Raw genomic sequence first — 23,738 nt, 5'->3', positions numbered from 1 at the left:
TGACAGACTTTAAAAACTCAATGGCACTTTCGATAACTTCTAACAAGAGCTGGGACTTGCCTGGCTCCATTTGTCTGGTCAAGGCAGTATTTCTGAGATTTATCCCATGGAGATTTTCAGCAGAACCTTACACTTAGTGTCTAAATTAATGATATTCCTTCCTTTTTGCCATGACAAAACCCACTCTGCACTCTATACGTTATGCTCAAGTTTTTGTCATGGACATGTTCTGTAAAAGCTTTTTCAGCTTCATCATTTTGACAAGCTGATTCCATTAAATCCTTCCCAGTGATCGCTTTCATATGGTGCAGATGGGGGGGAGGTTGTTTGCTTGCGTGGTTTTCCCTTCTTTGAAGCTAGAAAGCAGTGATCATCTGCCAGGTTACATGGGTTGTCTTAGCACTGACCTGTCCCCAGGAAAACTTATTTTGAGGAAACACATGCATTTTCTGTGTAGCTCTGATAACTAAATAGATCCTACTTGTTAGTCTACTCTGTAACTTTTCTTCAAGGCTCTTCAGGATGTAGACATGAGCTTAGCTCTGAAAGCATGTAGGTTGGTCTGTTAATATCCCTGTGCATTTAAAAGCTCTAGATACAGAAGACTTTCTCTCTGCAGTATTTTTCAACATTTCACCTGGGCTGAAAAGGCAATTGTTGAGTATGTTGAATAAGAAAACCCTCTTAATCAAAATCCTACAGAGAAGAGGAGGTTGTGACCAAAAAAGGAACACTGATTTCACCGCAGAGTTTTGCTTCACGTTTTTCCTACTGGCTTCATAAATCTGAGTGCTGCAAGAACTGTAGCAAGAAATTCCCTCTCTTGCCCTAGTGAGACCACATCTGGAGTATTGCGTCCAGTTCTGAGGGACAGGGAACTACTGGAAAGAATCCAGCAGAGGGCTAGGAGAATGATTGAGGGAACAGAATATCTGTGTTGTGATGAAAGGCTGAGAGACCTGGGGCTGTTTAGTCTGGAGAGGAGATGACTTAGAGAAAATCTGCTCAAAAATTATCTGAATGGTGGGTGTCAAAAGGTGGTCAGTCTCTTTTCACTAATAGAATGAGGGGCAATGGACACAAGTGGAACACAGGAAGTTCCACCTTGGCATGGGGAAAAACTTCTTTCCTGTGAGTGTACAGGAACAGGATGCCCAGACAGGTTGTGGAGTCTCCTTCTCTGGGGAATTTCAAAACCCACTTGGATGCATTCTGGTGTGGCCTACACTAGGTGATCCTGCTTTGGCAGGGGGGTTGGACCAGATGACCTCCAGAGGTCCTTTCCAGCCCCTACCATTTGATGTTTCTGTGATTCACTACAGTATGGTGATCTCATTGCCGGATACCATGGTTATCAGAGATGCCAAAGGGGTCTAGGCAATCACTGTTGGCTCTGATCCTGCCATACCGTCAAGTGGTAGATGCTGAAGACAAGAGGTAGAGCTGAAAAATTAGATAGAGCTGATAATGAAGGAAAAGGATTCTTAACTTTAAAATACACCTCTTCACAACATACCTTCTGAGGAAGTTGGAGTATTTTAATCTCAGTTTCACAGCATGAGGAAACTAAGCCGATAGGAGTCTGTGGAGGAACCAAATGCACGAAACTGGCTTTGTCTTCAAGGAATGCTTTTGTTCTGATGTTGTGACAAATGAACATGGTTCAGAGCTACCTCTCTGCTTCATTATAATGAGGCCAGTAAAGTTTTTCATTCGAGCCTCAGCAATGGACATATCTGCTGGTCTTTTGGGGGGTCACAGAGCAGAATAGAATTGCATACAGCCTGCTTTTGTATAAAAAGAAAAGCAAAATCAATCTTAACAGGCTACCAAGGCTATCAAAGCATCTCAGATTCCCCAATTTATTTATCTGTGCCACAAACCAAAAGCAAATTTTAAAGCAACTTTTTTTTTTTTGGGGGGGGGGGGGGGCACCTCCTAATAACTTCACCATCCTTCCTTTTCCAGAGCCTTTCTACAGATACTTGTATTTCTCAAGCTGACAGCTTTCTTCTGATCCCCAAGACTGAATAGCTGGTTATCTCAGCTTTCCATCTTATGTGGAGTTTATCTCCCTCATTTAAAATAACAAAAGCACTGTCTGCATGCACAGGCCATTATCCTGGTTTGGCTGTTAAAGTTACTGTAATGCTGACTTTATTTTCTGTAGCAGTTCTGAGCAAAATGTTTCCTTTGAAAGGTCTCAGACCTCTATCCACCCAGCTCCTAATCACAGTAATAACCAACCTCAAGGAGTCATTAGTGAAGACTCAAACAATATCCTGTAACAAGTCAGCTATGAAGAAATTGGCATAGTTTATCTCTGTGATTCATGTTCTTATGAAAATAATGGGTTGCAAAATAAAGCTAGCATTGCTGTCCTGCTATACAGTATCCCTTGGATCTGAGTCTTCTCTCCCCAGCCCCCTTGGTCTCCCAAACAAACACTGAATACAACTACAATCACTTAGGAGACAGGGTCCATCTACAGAAGTGACATGTTGTTAGATTATAGCACCAATTTAGTATGCTGCTTCTTAAACCGAATAACCTATAAACCTCTTTTTGATCACTGTAACTTTGCTGCATTTTCAGATGAGCTGGGGAAGTGGAGTAATGATTATATTCAAATCCATCCTGTAAAGACAGATTTGCTTTCCTGAAGCAAATGGATGCAGCAAACTATGTAAACTGGGTTTGGCTAGGTTCTTGGAATTGTTTGCTTTTGGTTTTGTCTTTGTGAAATGGACACTCATGCTTTGCAGGAAAGCTGATAAATACCATAAACTATGGCTCACCACTAAGAGACTTTGTAAAATCTCTGTGTCTGCTGTTGGTTTGGCTTCAGCAATCAAAGGGATCAGCTTTTCCTCATTGAGAGGAGTATGCAGGTGGCTTTTCAGGTTTCTTGAAGGATTTTAATTCTCATTTGATGTGGTTCAGGCTCTAAACCAGGCAGCAAAAGATGAGTTCATTTCACAGTTCTGCTTTAGTACTGATCGGCTTCAAGACCATTTTTCCTTTCTCTTTTTTCCTTTATTTCATTCCTTACAATGGGAATAAGGACAATTCCCCCTATAAAGCAAAAGGTAATGTTCAATTCATTGGTAGTTTGGTTGGTTTTATTACAAATAAAACTCTTGAGAAAATGTATATTGAAATCCACAGCTTCCAGGCATATTAGTTTCTCTCTGGATGAGCTGTATCCATATGAGCAAACTATACTGTTTGGGGGGAAATTGGAAAACTGGGAAGTTTGGTGATGTTTCTGCTTGTTAACTGGGTCAGCAAATTAAATTGCCAGGCTGAGAGAGCTCAGCAGTTTGGTTGCTCGGGAGAGTGAGTTCTGGACTGGAACAGAATGTCTTTTCAGAGGGTCAGTCCTACTAGAAAAGGTGCTCAGTAATTACAGTGAGGTTTCTTTTATGTTATGCTTGACTGCTGCACACACCTTTTCTCTTCAATTTCATCAACTACCCTGTGTTGTCCTCTATCTGTGTTATCCAATGGGTAAGTTAAGGTTGAAGAGTTGGTGAAAAGTGTCCATTCTAAGCTACCCTGCCATCAGCCAACTTAAACTCCCTTCCTGGAGCATCCCATTGGTGGTGAGGGTCATGGAAGGAGGCATGTCAAAGTTAAACTGAAAAAAAACAACCAAGCAATGAAATGGGGAGGTGGTTTGGATATATTAGTGGTAAAACTTAAAATTAGAGATAGGATCCTATAAAACAACATCAGATTTGGTGATAAGAGAGATAAGATACAGCATTCCTGACTCCTTAGCAACCCATCCACATTTAAAAGAGTAATGAAAAATTTAGTTCCCCTGAAACGCCATTTTCAGGGCACATGTCACAAAACACCATGGTACAGAGTACAAAATGGAGAGTATTGTTCCCAGAAGCTGTTTTAGAAGATCTTCGTAAGGTGGTTTTGATTTATATGAATAGGCATGTAGTGAGAAGAAACAGGTAAAAAACTCAATTCCAAACTACTGATTATGGCCCTTTGGAGAAACCAAAGGGGAAAAAATAGAAAGTTTTTCCTCCTCCTCCAAACCTCAGAAAAAGCACACATTTAACCTGGTTTTGTAGATACTGAGGGCTTAACTCTGCATACAGTGGTGCAGTTGCATAACCCCGGTGATTTCAGTGGATCTGCAGGGGTTTGAAGGCAAATGGAATATTCTCTGTAATGCTTTTAGTCTCATTCCTAGTGTTGCATGCTGTCACAAGAACACAGTTCATGTTCAAAGCACTACAAACTGTAAAAATCAGAGAACAAACCATTCAAGGATTTGCTGCTCTTGTGTACAGTTATCTGTCAGGTTAACATTTCTCTATAGGTCTTCATATAGCTGTGGTGATTTCTTTACTGGATAGGTAGTCAGGAAGACATTCAGACACTTGAGATGATTGTGACTATGGATTTCACATAGTTACCCTTTACTCTAGGGGTCTTGCTGCCACCTTGCTCCTGATTTGATGGACACCCTCATATTCAAGCCTAAACCATATAGCTCTCACTGAAGAGAGCAAGCTGGATCTTTTGAAGTCCAATGTAACCCCAACCTGGAGCATTCCAGAGCTCTGTTCATACCCATCACCCCTCAGCACCAATGGATGGTGCAGATCCATGCATTCCTGCACAAGCCTCCAGTTCCCTTTCACTCAGGCTCAGCAGTGACCTCCACACCATCCCATGTTGTTCCCAAAGCCTCATGCTACTTGCAACTCAGCCAGTGCCCTTCAGTTCTGATCTGCAGTGCCTTCAGGGAATAATGATATATTGGAGTACTTATGTCACAAACTGAATGTTAGTCAGATGTTAAAATGAAAGAAATATTATGGAGAGTCAGCACATCTCACTTTGGAAATAAATTACTTAAAGGACGCTAGAGCGTCATGGCCCTTGGGACTACATGTGATCCAAAGACACCATTTAGAGAAGTTACCACAACACTGATAGATTTATCAGATCATCCTGAAGGAACATTAATACCCAGAAGGAAAATAATAATTAGCAATAGAAAGCTCCCAACCAATAACTTAGACTCATTTTCCAGGGTCACTTCCTCACATCAGTAACCTATTTGTATGTATCAGTAGATATTACAGCAATTATCTCAATAATAGATAAACTTCACTAATTGCTATTATTAATACAGATGCATTTAGTTCCTAGTACCATAGTTTCTCAGCTTAACATTTTGGTTATACAAATTTAGTCTGCTTAAATAGAATTAATTTTCACTTGATTGTACTTTGAGCCAGCAGTGTGCCCAGGTGGCCAAGAAGGACAATGGCATCCTGGCATGCACCAAGAATAGTGTGGCCAGCAGGAGCAGGGAAGTCATTGTGCCCTGTACTCAGCACTGGTTAGGCCACACCTTGAGTCCTGTGTCCAGTTCTGGGCCCCTCAGTTTAAGAAGGACATTGAGACACTTGAACGTGTCCAGAGAAGGGCAACGAGGCTGGGGAGAGGCCTCGAGCACAAGCCCTATGAGGAGAGGCTGAGGGAGCTGGGGTTGGTTAGCCTGGAGAAGAGGAGGCTCAGGGGAGACCTTATTGCTCTCTACAGCTACCTGAAGGGTAGTTGTAGCCAGGAGGGTGTTGGTCTCTTCTCCCAGGCAACCAGCACCAGAACAAGAGGACACAGTCTCAAGCTGCACCAGGGGAAGTTTAGGCTCAAGGTGAGGAGAAAGTTCTCCACAGAGAGAGTTGTTAGCCATTGGAATGTGCTGCCCAGGGAGGTGGTAGAGTCACCATCCCTGGAGGTGTCCAAGAGGGGATTGGACGTGGCACTTGGTGCCATGGTTTAGTAGTCATGAGGTCTGTGGTGACAGGTTGGACTTGATGATCTTTGAGGTCTCTTCCAACCTTGGTGATTCTGTGATTCATCTTGCTGTGTAGTACAGTTTTGGCACTGCTCAATTCAAAATTGGTACTTGAAAAGGTGCAGGGAATGTGGACCATGGACTGGAGCTGTAAACCTCCAAGCAGAGAAGCAGAAGATACACTCCTCTACTTATCCAGCTTGCAATAAGGAGAGCATGATTTGACATGGCTATGGTATAGGGCAACAGATGTGAGCTGCCAGTTCAACCTCACTGCCTCAGACCAGAAAATTTGCCTGGAGGCATAAATGAAGCTAAGGGCTAATTTTTAAGGTATGATCCTGAAAGACAGTCAAAACTTCTAGATATATATCCTTGTATATTTAGGTAAATGTGTTTTCTGCTTTGTCTATTTTAAGGTTTCAAAGTTGAGCTCCAGTGGCATGAGCAGCCAAAACAAAAATATTTTATCAGTTGGGAATTCCCAAATTGTTTATGGACCACAAAGACAACTCATCTCACCAACAGCTGACTTTTGTTTTTAATCCCTCTTTTCCAAAAGTGAATAGGGAACAAACCTGGAAGCTGGGTGGAAATGATGACCCAGTCACATGGCAACCATCATCTCTTCCAGGCCCATCTTTGCTCCTTCTCTTTTTCTTGATGGGAGCATGTGCTGCCTTGCAGTGAGGGAAGAGCATCAGTGATGCTGGAAAGATGGCAGGTGGGAGAAGGCAACTGCTGCCACCAGAGCAGTGAACCTGGCCTACAGCATACGCTCTTAGGGCAGTCAGAAGTAGGTGGTGGGAACTATTTTGGCAGCAGCTACCCTTTCCCAGGTATTCTGTTTCCCAGAAACAGGCCTGAAGTGCTGACCTCCTTGTGCATGCAGTGACATTGGGTGGTGATGGAGAGCAGAGTAGGAGAAGTGCTGTGGCACTGGAAAGGTGGTGGTGGGCAGCTTCCTTCTGCCAGTAAGCTGAGTTATGTGAGGCTGTGGTGAAGAAATATCTGCCAACAAAACATCCTGTTTTAACATATTTACAAATTCCTCAAAGACAGTGTCAGTGGTTAGAGATACCAAAAATTAAAAGTAAAACCATTTCAGGCCATCTCTAAGCCAAGTTGCAATGCTCAAAGTGCTATGTTTAGATTATAAGATTATAAAACAAGAATATGTGTAAGCTTCCCCCCACCTTTGCTAGTTTTGCTCTCACCCTGAGCCTCTTGAAGCATCTGCTGCTTAAGCTGCAGTGTGCTGTTGCTTCCAGAGAGCTCTCATGCTCATCTGTTAAAGATGTTTTCCTCAGAGGTGCTTCGTACAGAGACTTTTCTTGACTGAAGTTCTTCTTAGGGAGCTGGAGACCTCCGATGGATGTTAATTAGAGTTCAGTTTGCAGATGTAAGAGATTCCTTTTATTTCATCTATCTTCATTGTTTTCACTGAGAACAGCTGGTAGGACTTATTTTAGGCTCGGTTACCTGTGGAATGAGTCAGCTCCTTGACTTGATGTACTTTTAAATTAGCTTACATATACATAAAAGTCCAGATTTTGATTGGATTCCTTGCTTTTGTTTTATCAATGCATAATACTCTCCAGCCTTCCTGGCAAGTAGCATGCTGAAAAATCTATTCACTCAAGACTTTTCTTTTGTATTTCCTAGTTAAGGATCTGTGAAGTTTCTGGTTTATAAAAGCATTTTTGTGTGTTTGCACATGTAACACACATTCAAAGTCTTCTTTTTTCCAGTTTCTTCATCTGAAAAGGACAAGGCTAACATTTCAGCTATTTCTAATTGCAAAAACATTAGAAAGTCTCATTTTAGTACACTTTCTGGTCCATATTTAACAATGATACTAGTGACTTACATAGTAATTAAAAAATAAATGTATTGGAATGGACTGCCTGGAGAGGTGGTGGAGTCATCATCATTGGAGGTGTTTAGGAGGAGACTTGGTGGGGTGCTTGGTGCCATGGTTTAGTTGATTAGGTGGTGTTGGATGATAGGTTGGACACAGTGATCATGAAGGTCTCTTCCAACCTATTCTATTCTATTCTATTCCATTCCATTCCATTCCATTCCATTCCATATCATAAAGCCTTTACAACATGTGATAATGTAAACTCCAGGCTTATCTGTCTTCAAGGTTGAGACAGGAAATAAGTCTGTTACCTTTACTGTTACCGTCTGTGCTCTGTAGCTTCTGAAAAAAAAAAACCTTTGGAAAATGAGTGATGGAAGTATTATTTTTAAATAATTATTAATAATAATAATTCAAAATAATAATTATTAAATTTTGATTAAAATTGTTGTCAAGTAATTTTCACATTCTCTACAGAGCCACAGTTTGGCTGTTTATTTCATTTAAAAGGGCATGCACACCTGTAGTTGAGATTGTTTTCAAAGTCTTTAATGATGCACAACAAAAATCCATGTGTTAAGTGCATTCCAGTGTATACAGATACACCAACATATGTACAAAAACTTCTTTGCATTTTTTTCAAAGTTCATTTTGGTTTGATCCTCTAGTATTGTAGCCTATGATCTGGCCCTCAGGTTGTGCTTCCACCCTCACTGCATTAAGCTGTCAGTTGTAAAACCACCTCCTCAGTTCATTGCTTTCCTAGGACTAACACAACCAAGTGATGCTCATTTCCTTCTGTGTTAGACAGAGCAACCAGCCCTTCTCTTCAGTCCTGTATGAATGATGGAATGGAATGGAATGGAATGGAATGGAATGGAATGGAATGGAATGGAATGGAATGGAATGGAATGGAATGCAATGCAATGCAATGCAATGCAATGCAATGCAATGCAATGCAATGCAATGCAATGCAATGCAATGCAATGCAATGCAATGCAATGCAATGCAATGCAATGACTAGACTAGACTAGACTAGACTAGACTAGAATAGAATAGAATTAACCAGGTTGGAAAAGATCATCGAGTCCAACCTATCACCCAACACCATCTAATCAACTAAACCATAGCACCAAGCACCCCATCCAGTCTCTTCCTAAACACCTCCAGTGATGGTGACTCCTCCACCTCCCTAGGCAGAATCCATTAAGGACAAGAGACACGTTATGGAGCTGTCCCTCTTCTCTTAGGCACACTAGATGGAGATGCAGAAGAAGGAAAATAACCTGCCCCATTGACACTGTGAGAAGACTTGGTTGATTTCAAGTGGATCAGAACTGGGCCTTTGCAGAGGTCAGAATCTGCAGAAACACTCCTGTCTGTTTGGCCTTCTGCATGGTTTCTGTGCTGCAAAACGCTGTTTGAGTAGGTGCCATTATCAATCCCCAGGCAGACACCATCGTGCAGTGAAGCTTGTTAATACAGGTGACACAGATTCCAGATACTTGGGCTGTTAAAGGAGGGGACCACTTCAAGTAGCCTGACCACAGGAAAAAAGGAAAAGGGAAAAGAAAGAGAGAGAGATAGAACTTGAAGATCATTTTCCTCTAGATGTTGCCATATTGCACTTCCTGATGTGGCTCCTTACCTCCTGTGTGACATCTGTGGCTAAGGCTTTGTCATATTTCTTGTCTGCTAACATAACATTTGACTGCTTTGCTCTACATTCTCGTAATTAACTCCTAATATTAAAGTGGTTTCCATCTGTGGATTCCTCAGCAAGCTGATTGAAAGGTGGTTTAATTCACAGCCAAGAAACATGTTAGGTGATTGCTGGCTGTAGTAAGAGTTAATGTGAAGGTAATAGGAGATATCACAGGGACTAGATTCTACTGGCCATTAGCAGAGGTGACTTCAAAAGCAAATGATAATTAGTATGGGTTTCACTGAGCCAAGTTTCCATCTGCTGCTAGTCACTGGAATTTGAGCTGCTCTCCTATTAGAGATTTACATGGATTCTCGATGGAAGGGACACTTAAGAGAAAAGAGTATAAATCAACAAATAACAATGTAACCTGCAGAAATATAAATCTATGTAGATTAATCTGTGCTTTCTAAATTGCATACTAGATTGTAATTCAATCAAAGGGTAGGGCTACTGTGACGTTTATGAACATTTATGGATAGGATGAGCTTTCAGATTAAATGTCAAACCTAGTATTCAGTTTAGAATCACATATTGTTGTTGTTCATTAATATGTAAAAACAACAATAATATCCACTAAAATCCCCAATTTAATTTTTCTGTAATCTGTCAGAGATGCAGTGCAGCCTCTCTGCCCCCTCAGATCTTTCACAGGGCTCCACTGAATTCCTACTGAGTCTCCTTTTTCACCATGTTTCCCCAGCATGGCTCTGTCTGGTCTCCATTCAGATGGTGAATTTTCTGGTAAATTATTCTCTACCACTGGGATTAAGTTCTGGTTTAGATATTGAGCAGGTGTAGTGCTTCCAGGAGAAGAGGAGTGGCAAGGCTCTGCATCTTCCCTGAGTAGATTACATGTGGTAAATCTGTGCCCTTCTGTGGTTCTGTATTGATAAAGAATGTGAAAATGTGTTTTGAGGCAAGAACAGTCAGTCTGTTTAGGATTAACTAAATGTGTTGCCAGTCCTCCCTGCTTAAACCAGTCCACAATTTGCTTGCTTCTTGCCAGTCTAGTGGCTGAAGGAATAACATTTCTCCTGTTGGTGTAGTGCATTACATCAGAGTGATCCTAAATCACTTTGCAGAAGTTGAGCAGAAAAATTGAGCTGACTACTGTTGCTGAATAGAATAGAATTAACCAGGTTGGAGAGGAGCTGTCCCAATTTACCACAAAGACAAGACACTCGAATCAGGTTAACTCAAGCCATTTAGTGAATAAATCATAAGAGGGAAATGTCAATTGCAAAAGCTACTTTGGCACCTGAGGTGTTAATTTTGTTGAAAATAAGCAGTGCTTAAGCTAACAAAGGTAAAATATTCTTGAGTCCCTAGGTGGTTTACAGCCAAAATTTCACTGACTTACAGTGGACTTTGATGTGAATGCTCAAGTCACTTCTGGAAATTGTAGTTAGCCTCATAAATTGATTACCTGCTTGTATAATGTAACTCATATGACTGGGCTTCCCCATCTTAACTCCTCATAAATAAGAGATTCTTTAGTGTTTAGGAACCTTGTTCTCATTAAACTCAAGGGGGGATAGATTCCTAAATATCTTTAACATTTAAGCCTTGCTTGTCTCTTGGTCTTTGTGATTTAAATTGAATTTATTCACACAGCAAAGAAAGAAAAAGTAGGCAGAATCTGGCCACAATGAAGCAAGGGCAGGCTTAAGATTAGCCCCTGGCTATTTTGTCCAATGTCCAAAACAGCTTCCAAGTAATAGTGATTAATTAACACTAGGAATTCAGTATGAAAAAGGTAAGTGGATTCCCTTTGTCCAGAGCCATACTGAGTTGAAAACAAATGACATAAATAGAAATGGATAATTATTCTGCTTATAACACGGAGACCTGGGGAAAACAGTCAGCTTCCTTAGACTCCATTTTTTATCTTATTATATAATTGTATATCTTGAAGAAATCTACTGTGTTAATCTAATGTAATTAGGTTAAGTATGTCCCTAATGACAAACAGTGCCATATGATAAAAAGTTTCACCCCAGCATTTTAATGGTTCAGGTTCTGCTCATGGTTTCAATTAAGTCAGCATGATTGCACAGGGCAGTGAGAACAGGATTTGGCCCACTTCTCTCCCGCATACGTGTTCTGCAGTTATCTAACCTGGAATGAATCATAGTTTCCTCAGACACATCTTGTTTTTCCAGTACTTTACATGGAAAGTTTTGTTTCCCCGTATTTTCTTTTGCTCAAAAGTGGTAATCAAGTATCCAGACCAATAGCAATCATTAAAGAAATTACGGTGTTTCAGTTCTGGTGATTTGGCAGATTCTAGTTTACAGCTTTTAGTGTATTGTGCCTGTCTAATATTACCCTAGAGTTTTAATTAGGTACAACAATTTTTGTTCACTTCTTACAGCAAATTCAACAGTAGTGTTGGTGTAAGTAAGTCCTTACTCAGCACCTCCAGAGTCTCAGGCTGCAATTTGTAGAATTTGGCATCCATGTCACCAAAGGTTCTTGACACTTTCCCTTACAAGAACTCCTTTTACGTTGCTTGTAACAGAGCCAAACTCTAACCACTAAGCCTAGAATTTTCCATTCTGTGTTTTGGTTGTGGGGATTTTGTTGGTGGTTGTTTTGGGTTTGTTTCTTTCTCCCATGTGGGGCTTTCTCCTGCTTCGTTTAAAAAACTTTCATTTGTTTGTTTTTATGTCTCTGGGCCTCCAAAGCACATCTTCTTGCTCAGACCTCTTGTCCCAGGTTCTTCTGCCAAAAAAACCTTGAAAGAAATTGTTCCCAACTACTAGCTGCTAAAAGTCCTTCACATGCAGTCTACCACAGATGAATCTATGGGCTTCATGGTTACATCTTCAGGAGCAATGCAAAAGGAAAATAAGGGATACATACTTAGCAAAGGAGTTTTTTCCATCAGGAGAACTTCCCTGTTAACATTTATCAGAGTGAAGGATTCATGAAAGTGAGATAAATAGTGCCCTGCTCTTCACCAGCCTGATGTTGCTCTCCTTTCATCTTATAGCACTTCAGCTTTTCAGTCTGGGCAGAATCCATCCTGTCATCTCATGCAAATCTTCCTTATGTTTGGGATCAGGCAGCTTCTTTAAAGAGAATTTTGCTCTTAAGCAGGGCTTCTCCTGGTGGCCTATACAAAGGCTGCTATAAGCATCTTGTTTGCCACTCTGATGTTTATATGATTCTCTCTGCTCTTTGCTGTACTTCTTCCACCCCCCTTGTGGATTCTCTCACGTTCTTCTCTTCCAGACCCATCATTCCCACAAATAATAGCTACAACTCTTCTTGCCTTCCCTCTTCCTCTCACTTTTCCTTCTCTGTCTCAACTTTGATTTGTATTTCTCTGAAGCAATATTGTAACGTCAGCTATTTTGTGCCCATGTCTGATGGGGCATTTGCCTGTTTGTTGTCTTTGCTACCAATTATTCCAGCTTCTTCAAAACTGCACTTGCATTCCCTTCCCTTCATGTAGATGGTGTCTGAACCCTAGTGAATAACTCTATCCACCTCCATTCTAACCCAAGAAGTCAGCCTTTCGTATGGGTCCAAACTGACAGAACTTCTGCTCAGGTCCTTACTCAGGACAGCAACTGCAGTAGCCTCCTCCTAGCCCACCTCATGTGGACCATTTTTTTAAATTTTAAAATTAATTTTTTATTTCTGTTAAGATATGATAGAGCTAATCTCTTCCTGTAACTGGACAGGAAGCAGTAGGTGAGGGATGCATCTTGACTTAAGTCCTCTAGGACACGATATGGATCCCATGGTCTTTGTCCACTATGCTCCTGGTCCCCTGATAGCAATCTTCTAGAGGGCACTGCTTAGTCTGACTACCTGAATGTCAGCTTGATGAAGGGAAGGGGGTACAGGACTGATTTGTAGCTTTGAACATTTGAGGAGCATCTCCCTTTGTTTTCTGGGTGTGTCTTTCTTTTATAGAATTCAGAGCATCAGACTTTGATTGTTTTGTCTGTTATTTTATCCCAGGTTAATGTTTTGGAAGATGTGTTGGTTGGCAATAAAGTTTAAATACACCATAGCAGACTTTGTCAACTCGACCTGTAGTCTACCTAAAATTTGCTGTCCTGTAGCCATTCTACTTTCAAGCAGCCGTCTTATTTTCTTAGGGGTCTCAGGGTAACAAATCTATCAAGTCCAAAAGATACTGTGTTGACAGAAGGAACTAAGACAACACAATTTTTCTGTGCAGCTATCAGCTGTAATGTAAGCATCCTCAGCCCTAATAATATGCCTAACCCCTCTTCTGTGGAGGTTAGGATCAAGAAGGCAAGTTCTGTTTCAGAGGCCTGTATCATCTGGCATGACTGTTAAGAAGGATATCTTTCAAATCTGGCAATATTATTGTGATAAGAACATTTGTCTATAAGAGCCACAAGCCTATTTCATGGAGGCTGTTGAACAGCCACCAGAGGATATTTAGTCTGTGCTGGCTTGGAATTATCCCAGGACTGCAAGGCTCCTCAGCCATTACCAGTTTTTGCAGGTACATAGTTCTGGGGTCAGGTAATTAAAAAATTTGTGAGATTTCTGCAGTTTGTGAAACTGAAACTTCACCCCCCACCCCCTCCTGTGGGAACTGCTACCATCTGTGAATCTCCTCAATCTCTGTTTTATATTGATATCATTTAGAGTGCTTATTGTCAGTTAATTCCCTTTTTTTTCCCCCTTTTTTTCCCCTTTTCTGCTTAGATCACTCACAACCAGTTTGTGGCCTTCCTCTGAAGGAACCTTTCCTGTCTCCTGTGTAAGTATACCAAATATTTTATACTTTTCATATATGAGCTGTGCTTTTTGTTCAGATTCCATCCAAGTATATTCTTGTGCACTTCTCAGTTGCTCCCCATGACCACTGGACTCAGTAGTCAATTTTTATTCTAATGCAGCAGCTCAGAATCTCAATGCAGTGCCAGCTTATGGACTGGCCTCAGTTCAGTGACATTGTGTGGTTGGTTGATACGGAGTTTATGTGTGCATTTCTGGGTGTCAATAGGGAAGATTTGTGTTATATTTGGGGATATACATGCTGTGATGGGTATTATGCTGTTGCACTCTGGTTCAGAATAAAATATGCAAGTATGGGAAACAATCAACTTCAACAATCAATTTCAACCTGTTCTTAATGAAATCCAGCCTTGTAGCATGGGACCCTTCTTCACCCAGTCCTGTGTACAGGGATCAGTGCTGGGCCCCATGCTCTCTAATATCTTTATCGATGATCTGAATGAGGGCATTGAGTCCATCATCAGTAAGTTTGCAGATGACACCAAGCTGGGAGTGGGTGTTGATCTGTTAGAGTGTAGGAGAGCTGTGCAGAGAGATCTTGACAGGCTGGACAGATGGGCAGAGTCCAACGGCATGAGATTTAACAGATCTAAGTGCCGGGTTCTAGACATTGGCCACAGCAACCCCATGCAGTGCTACAGGCTGGGGTCAGAGTGGCTGGAGAGCAGCCAGGCAGAAAGGCACCTGGGGGTACTGGTTGATAGTAGGCTGAACACGAGCCATCAGTGTGCCCAGGTGGCCAAGAAGGCCAGTGGCATCCTGGCATGCACCAAGAATAGTGTGGCCAGGAGGAGCAGGGAAGTCATTGTGCCCCTGTGCTCAGCACTGGTTAGGCCACACCTTGAGTACTGTGTCCAGTTCTGGGCCCCTCAGGAAAGATGTTGACTTGCTGGAACGTGTCCAGAGAAGGGCAATAAAGGGGGTTTGGAGCACAAGCCCTATGAGGAGAGGCTGAGGGAGCTGGGGTTGCTTTGCCTGGAGAAGAGGAGGCTCAGAGGAGACTTTATTGCTCTCTACAACTACCTGAAGGGAGGTTGTAGCCAGGTGGGGGTTGGTCTCTTCTCCCAGGCAACCAGCACCAGAACAAGAGGACACAGTCTCAAGCTGCACCAGGGCAGGTTTAGGATGGATGTTAGGAAGAAGTTCTTCATAGAGAGAGTGATTGCCCATTAGAATGGGCTGCCCAGGAAGGTGGTGGAGTCCCCATCTCTGGAGGTGTTTAGGAAGAGACTGGATGGGGTGCTTGGTGCCATGGTTTAGTTGATTAGATAGTGTTGATGATAGGTTAGACTCGATGATCTCAAAGGTCTTTTCCAATCTGGTTAATTCTATTCTAGTCTAGTCTAGCCTAGTCTAGTCTAGTCTACTGTCCTACCTACTGACCAGCAGGTCCTACTGACCTGCTCTTCTTATCTGGGTAGATTAAATATGCTGGGTTCTCTTTGACATCTAACAGTATCGGAATTAAAAATCTGTTTGTCTGTTGTTTCTTTGGAAGATGTTACAGAGATTTCTTTTCTCACCTGCTCTCACTCACTTGAGCTTGGATGCTGCTGTGTAGTCTGACAATTTGGGGACCTTTTTAATTGAAGAAAAGACTATATTAATCCAAGTCATTATGGGTTTTAAGACCTAGAACGTGCAGAATTTTCATCATTTAGGTTTTGCTTTTTCCTTTTGGGGGAAATCAGGAATGGAAGCTTCATGAGAGTTTGCTTGTTGTAATTGGGATTTTAATTTCACCAGGTTTTGACACAGGATGATTTTTAGTATTTTGGAACAAAAGTTTGCATTTTGCTGGGATTTGTTCATACACACTGGCAGTGAAATCAACAATGCTTCTTGTTGCAATATAAAGGGAAGTCTAGCACTACCACTTCATAATATTTACTCTAGTTAAGTAAAGACAGACCAAGGTTTTCCAAATGTCCACCAGCATTTTAAGCCACTGTTCTGGGATGTCCAAGCTGGAGCTATTTAGTGAATGCCAAAAATAATGAAGACTTTTAAATGTAGTTTTAGAACTCCACGTCCAACTATGCCTAGACTTTGTGTTACTTTAGATCTCCATTTTGCAATAGAAATCCATGTCTTCTATTTGTCCAGAGAAGAAAGCTGATGGCTGTTAGTGCTGCCTGGGTAGGGGGAAAAAAATAAAAATAAAGCACAGCACAGTAAGAAAAATAGCTTTTTCTATTTGGGAGAGGAACTAAACCTGCATGTTTATGTTCAAGTTATGTTTTGATTGTTGGAATTTTCTTCAAAGAGATGTTAAATTGCAAATGGACATTCTTAATTTTGTTCGGGTGCATGCTGAAACAATCAAAGAGCTTTCTTTTCCTGAGAGTAGACCTAAAATATTTAAAGTTGAGTCACTGCTTTTGCAGTGCAGAAAGAAATGGCAGCGCTTCCTTTTCCCTCACCCTGTGGGCAGAAACATGAGATATGCTGTAGTGATGGCAAAAGGTGGTATGACAATGCCCAGATACCACGGAGATGTATTTGAGCTGACCTATCATGCCTGCTCTGTTCCCATATTTCTTTCCTCTCCCCTTTGCCTTTCATTATAAGGTGTCCCAAATCTGTAATTTACAACGTGCTGTTCCAGTTTTCCTCTGATATATTTGCTACAAATAAGTGGAAGTCTATGCGCCTGCATAGCTCCCCGTGGCGGTGTCAGGCCCATGAGACGAGTGGAGCAGAGGCCCCCACAGAATGCAACATGGCTTACGTCTAATGTGACATTTATTTGACTCAGAAAGGCAATTGATTAAAGTCCCATCAGACCTTTGCCATCATGTATTATGTATTTATCCAGCAGGGGCGGTTCATAACGGCCCCTGACAAATCCTATTATTTTTGCTGCAGAACTTCATAATATCGATAAAAAGTGTTAATGATACTCAGGGATGTGAAGCACACGCTGCTTATGTTAACACTTCCTACAGCAGCAGCAAAATCAGTTCTGTCCATAGCAGGGACTGTGTGCCTTCAACATTTGCACAAAGGCACCAGTTTATCATTGTCCTACCTCTGCAACGCAAGGCAGTTTATGTGGAAGCAGCAAGCTGACTTCATGGTAGGTAGGTGTGTGGAAACACAGAGCTGACATCCCGCTCCAACAGTGCTTTACTGTGTGACCACGCATAAGTTGTTTCCTGTCTGTTTGCCTTTGTGTCTTGACCTGTGACACTACTCACACACTTTCTTGATCCTTTAGGTTAGACTTATTCCTCAGTCAAGACGTTTTCTTTACTCTGCCATTCACAGCTTAGCAAGCTCATTAGGAGCCTCTCTTTATTTCAGGCATGCACTTAAAATTTGTATTGTTTTAGTGGTTCTCTCTCTCTGGAAGGTAGGTCCTTCATGCCACTGACACTCTGAATTCTTTGGGGTAACAGAAAAAGTTAAATTGGGACATTTTACATTAGAAGCTGTTAATGGGTCCTGTCAAGCTTGTGATCTGAAGACAAATGATCTGTTCTGTCCTCTGCCCCAGTAGCCAGCACTTGGTTCTTATCTTATATCCCTCCCCACAACTCGCTGATGACTGTCTTCTTTCTCCTCCTGCCCCAGGTTACACGTGTTTGGCTATATGGCAAAGAATTTCATAAATCTCTCCCACAGTATTCCCACATCAGAGAAATACAATCAATCTCTGCTCCACTAGAAGCAGGTAGATTCTTTGTCAAAACTCAACATTTTCATGAATGAGCCTTCCAACCAGACTTGAAACTTTCTGTCCTATCATCAACAGAGTGGAACAGTATCAATAATACTAAGGTGCTTTACAGTAAGACAAGTAGCTGCAGCAGGATAAACGGCTACAGTAGGGCACTCCTTTTAATTGCAGGGCACTACCCATTCAGATGGAACCCATACAACATGGAAGAGTTATCCACTGTTAGCTTTGGTAAATGCAAACCACAAATGCACCAAAGTGAGATCCAGACGCAAAGAAGTTGCAGAACATGTTAACCTAATTCTGTGAACATCTGTCCATTTCCTTAAAATAGGTTTCTGATGTAACTGGGTTGTACTGAACTCCACCATCATTCCTATTAAATATAATTAAAAAACAAAAAAGAAAAGAAAAAAGAGAAAAAGAAAAAGGTGCCATTTATTTCTCAGCTTCATGAAGACATATTTGGTCAAGTAATGATGACCTAAGGGAAGCTGAGCAGCATCGTACTGATCTCATCATAGTTATGAGAACCATCCATCATATGGTCAGTGATTTGTATGTCAAAAGACACCCAGCAGTATTCCAACCTGCCAGCTACCAGTTCCTGAGAATATGTGTTCGCTTTATCAGACATAACTGTGCTCAGATAGGCTTTGACGTCTATATGCGTGTCCTTGCTTTTGGTACTTGCTCACCACCAAACTGTCATCTGTTAGCACTCTGAACCGTCATCATGAAATAGCAACTAATTAGCACCGCTTGAATCCCTTTATTTGGATGTTGTGCTTAGTATTGTTTTGCAGATGAGTAGCAACAACAGTGATTGCTACATCGAAAAGTGGGAGGAGGCTTCTTTTCTTTTCTCAGGTTTCTTAAGAAGCTCTCCATTACTTCAGAGAAAAATAATAACCTCCAGGTCAAGCTTATTCATGAATCAAAAATGAACATTTGCAAAACGCCAGAAAAGTCTAGATGTAATAAGCCTTTATGTTTACAACAGCTTTCAAGAGTTAGCATTTTGCAAGAGTTATCATAATTAATGCAATAAATAGACATGCAAATTATCCAGAAGGATCAGCTGATCTGCTTCAGAAAATAAGGAGTTGTTGGAAGGGAATGGTCACCTACACAGCAATCTGAGGCCGGAAAGGGATATTATTACCCCAGCTTTTATGTGTCTCCTGAAGGAAGGGAATGTTCCAAAAAAGAGAACAACATGGGCAGAGGCCCTTTATTTGGCATTTACAAATGAGGGAAACGGTGAACCAGGCTCGAAATAGCAGTGGACCAGAAATTCTACTCTGGTGTGTTTACACAAATCAAATTGTATAACTGGAAATGCACCTCGGGATGAATGTTCTTGTACAAGTGCCACAAGTTTAAGCTTTATTCTTTATCTGAAGACATGGCCATCAAGTGGACTTAAGCAACAGATTTGCATGAAAGAAAACTCCCACCCTTATATAAAGCAAACCTGACAAAGTTCATGTTTTTATCCTAAAAAATCTAAAATAAATAAATAAATATATAACTTAAATAAATAAGAAACCAAATATCCAGAAAAAGGGAGAAACAGAGAAGCAGCCAGGTCTGGAAAAGGGTGAAGTTTCAAACTAGTTTTTCATTAGAGCATTAGTTTAAGTGTTAACATTCAAATTATGTAACAAATAATAATGGCTGCCCGTAGCTGTGAAACTGATGTGTGGATTACAACAGAGGCATGTATGCAGCCTGCTTCCTAATTGCAATACCTGCAAGATATCCACTGAAGTCAGATGAGATTGAATTTAAGATTGGCCAGCTTGGCAGCTGAAAATGTCACACCTTTCTGCCATCGTGCTTACCAGAGATCTTTTGTTCTGGGTTATTTTTCATCTAATTAGCGTAATACAATGCATTGAGTGTTAGCTTTTATTTTATTTTATTTGAACTAGAACAGATTACAGCAGGAGGAAAAAAAAAATAAAAAAGGACTTTCTAGACAGTTGTAGGAGCACAGCATTTTAGATTCAGCTAGGGATAAAAAAGCAACAGAAAGAAAATGCAATTGTTCCAATGTGCCTTTGCCCCACGCTGGCATAAATTAGTATGTTTGGGTGGAAAAGACCATCTTTCTGATTCAGGAGCATCATTTCCCACAGCAGTTTGAATACTAACCATCAAAATATTAAGACAGTCCAGTTTGTTAGGTCTGAAATCACTACACAAAAATAGCAGAACTACAGAGTGTGGCAGAGTTTTTCAGAATATTCCCTTTGCATTAATTGAAAAATTATTTTCCAACTTTGGCAAGCATGGTGCTGTTCTGCAGTTATATCACCAAGGTCTCTCTTTTCTGAAATGTATTCTCTGTCCTTCTCCTTGTGCAGAAATCCTCTTTGATGCAACATTGCCTTGCATGCCTGTCTCCATTAAAATGTACACACCAGATATAAGGTAAAAATAATACCATGAGCAAGGAGCGCAGGAGGAGTGGTTACTGTAAAACTGGATAGGCAGAAATAGGTGGCTTCCCAAAAGCCATTTCTTGATCAGAAGATCATAGATTTGACACTTGAATGGGCACTGAAATACAAATACTCATGGAGGTCTAAATGCCAGTCCACATCTCCATTTTCACACTGAATGGCAGAAGGGCAATGAAGCTGGAGAACAAGTCTTATGAAGGAACTGGGGTTGTTTAGCCTGGAGAAGAGGAGGCTTGAGGGGAGACCTCATTGCTTTCTGTAAGTACCCAAAAGGAGTCTGTAGTGAGGTGGGGGTCAGGCTCTTCTCCCTGTTAACAAGAGATAGAACAAAAGACATGGCCTCAAATTGTGCCAGGGGTGGTTTAGGTTGGGTATTAGTGAAATTTCTTTATTGAAAGGATAGTTAGGCACTGGAATAGGTTCTCTAGGGAAGAAGTGAGTCACCATCCCTGAAGGTGTTCAAGAAAAATGTAGATGTGGCACTCTGGGACATGATTTAATGGTCATGGTGGTGTTAGGTCAGTGTTTGGGCTTGATGGTCTTAGAGGTCTTTTCCATCCAAAACAACTCTATGATTCTGTTCAGGACACCATGATTGAAAATGAGCTTGTGAGGGTATCTCCTCCATTTCCTTTCTCTCTCTGCCTCTCCCACTTGAAAGAAAAAATAAATAAAAAAATATAGTCATCCCTATACAATGTCACTGTGTGCTGTTACACAAGTGTACATTCAAAACATACATGATACATAGAATCATAGAATCAATAAGGTTGGAAAAGACCTCAAAGATCATCAAGTCCAACCTGTCACCACAGACCTCATGACTACTAGACCATGGCACCAAGTGCCACATCCAGTCCCCTCCTGAACACCTCCAGGGACAGTGACTCCACCACCTCCCTGGGCAGCACATTCCAATGGCTAACAACTCTCTCTGTGAAGAACTTTCTCCTCACCTTGTGCCTAAACTTCCCCTGGCGCAGTCTTCAGGCTATGCTTCTTACCTTGTAGCAGGAATGGGAACTCTTGGACATAAAAGACTCATAGTCTGTTTTTTCTCTGAAGTGTTTCTTTCCCTGGAAGTTCTTGTTCACTGCTGCTTCTTCCCATAATTTTAGAAAAAACCATGCTGAATGTGATCTACAAATGCAGCCCCCCGGGCAGTATTTTCATTTCATACGTTTGCAACCCCAAAATACTAGATTTTTGCCGAGCACTGAAAGCAAATACTTTTGGATTTTAATAGATCTCACTGTCTTCCATCATACTGACTTTTAAGCTTAATAGAATAGCTGTATCAGGTTTCTGGATGCTGTTTTCTACTGTTTTAGCTCCTTAAGCATACACTAAACAGCTTGATTTCTCAGAGAGACAAAATTGGAATCCCAACTTCAAATAACACACACTTTAAAAGGTATTCATGCTTCACCCAGTCACCAAAGTAAGGATCAGCTGCAACATTTGGATCTGGATGTGTGTTGAAATTTCATATTCATCTGTGTTCACTTATCCTGGATGTCTGTAAAAGGGATTAATTGAATTTCACTTTTTGCAGTAAATCCACTTTTACATAAAAGACAGAAATTAATGAGTTACATTCAGGATGCTCTGCAATACACACTGAAGGTTGTGAAGGAAACCTACTGTGTGTGATCAGCATATAACCAACTCCAGAGAGTGATGTGTTTCAGAAACTAGTTTTCGATTTTTGCCCTTAACAAATCCTTCAGTTTTGGGGTTTTAGTGCACATTTCTTGCATGAATGTCTGTGCACACTTAGCATGGTCTAGTCCCGCTCTAAATAATTAAATCCTGACACAGAAGGCTGAAACAAAAATGCTGCTTTTCTTCCACTGAACTTTAATGGATAGGTGACAATTTTATTCATTGCAGTACCTGCAGACAGAGGCATGCCTCAGGGAAGACTGTAAAAAATCCTGTTGGTTTTTCTTAACTTGTTGAAAGTATGCTGGCAGATCATTTCTTTAGGAGTCTGCAAATCAGTCTTGCATTGATACCTTCTACTGTGACTTCTGTGGCATTCTCTTCACCTTTCATCCTGCTATGGCTGTGTTTTGTTGTATGTCATCCTGGTACATACAGCGTGCCAGTGCAACATCATTGCCTTGCTGGTACTCAGCCCAGTTTGTCATAGTGAAGACATTCACAAAGTGTCATAGACTGAATAAACCAAGCAAAGCACATAGCATGTTCAGGGAGAAGCAGTGATTTTGTAAGTCCTCTTCAGCAAGTATTTCTCCTGCCACATCTAATTCCAGCAGCATTTTGTTTGGAGGCAGGGTCCAGCATTCAAAGGAGATCTAAGGCATTCAGCAAGCAGATTTGTAGATGAATGGGCATCCTGTTCTGGGAATAAGAATATTTGAAAAGCACAAAAGTGAACTAAATACTTAATTCAACTGCACAAGTAAACAGCTGAGAGAGCTGTAGCATCTTTTAACTTCTCAGAGGACAGAACCATAGAGACAACACAGAAACATTACAGGTGAATGAGGCCTAAGCTTGTTGATGAGCAAATTATTGAAGCTGCTCAAACCTTTCATGGCTATTAAGCATGCTCCCACTTTTTTCTTGCCCTACACCCCTTCCCTTCAAGGGGCCATGTAAAGAAATGTTAGTCCCCCCAGATTTTAATAGTCAGGAAAGTTCTTCCCAGAGAGAGTTGTTAGCCATTAGAATGTGCTGCCCAGGGAGTTGGTGGAGTCACCATCCGTGGAGGTGTTCAACCATGGCACTCGGTGCCATGGTTTAGTCCTGAGGTCTGTGGTGGCAGGTTGGACTCAATGATCTTTGAGCTCTCTTCCAACCTTGGTGATTCTGTGAAATGCTGGTTTGTTTAACTAAAAATTATGGACATGCAACCTTTAGTTTGCCTAGTAATTCTATGTTTTCACCACTGCCCCATCTCCCCTTCAGGTAAGCATTTGCTCACTTTACAGTCCTTTTACGAGTCATCATCTGAACACATAATTTCCCTGGTGATACAGTATCAAATGCAGTACTGATAGATTACATTTACTGCATTTCCTTTGTCTGGGTATCAGTTATCTTATCAAAGAAAGTTATCAGGTTAGTCTACTACAATCTACCTTTGGCAAACTCATGTTGTGTTTTATCCAATTTTCCATTTACCTGTGTGTGTGTCTCATTGTTTTTGCCTTCAACATTTGCTGCATTCATGCTATTGAAGCTCATGGTCTTACATCAACATCAAACAGGTGTAAGTGAGATCAGAATCACTTTCAATATGCTGTATCAAAAGTCTATTAATTCTCATGCCTGCAAAGTGTTAAGTTCTCATCCAGCAGACAGAATAAAACACTGGGGTTTATTTTTCATTGTCATTATACCAAAGGGCAAGTGAG

General features: G+C 41.1%; 1 protein-coding gene across 5 annotated transcripts in view; it reads left to right on the top strand.

Moving 5' to 3' along the window:
- Positions 1-23,738, top strand: part of ZBTB20 (zinc finger and BTB domain containing 20) — a 554,111-nt gene that overhangs the window by 414,881 nt on the left and 115,492 nt on the right. For all 5 annotated transcript variants that reach the window (XM_054163730.1, XM_054163732.1, XM_054163729.1 and 2 more), the window contains one exon: positions 14,107-14,161. The gene's annotated coding sequence lies outside the window, so the exon portion shown is untranslated. The remainder of the gene's footprint in view (positions 1-14,106; positions 14,162-23,738) is intronic.

The sequence above is a fragment of the Dryobates pubescens genome, chromosome 8 (genome assembly GCF_014839835.1).
Source record: "Dryobates pubescens isolate bDryPub1 chromosome 8, bDryPub1.pri, whole genome shotgun sequence".
In the NCBI taxonomy this organism is placed as follows: domain Eukaryota; kingdom Metazoa; phylum Chordata; class Aves; order Piciformes; family Picidae; genus Dryobates; species Dryobates pubescens.
The sequence above is the reverse complement of the archived record's forward strand: the minus strand, read 5'-3'. Positions and strand labels throughout refer to the sequence as shown.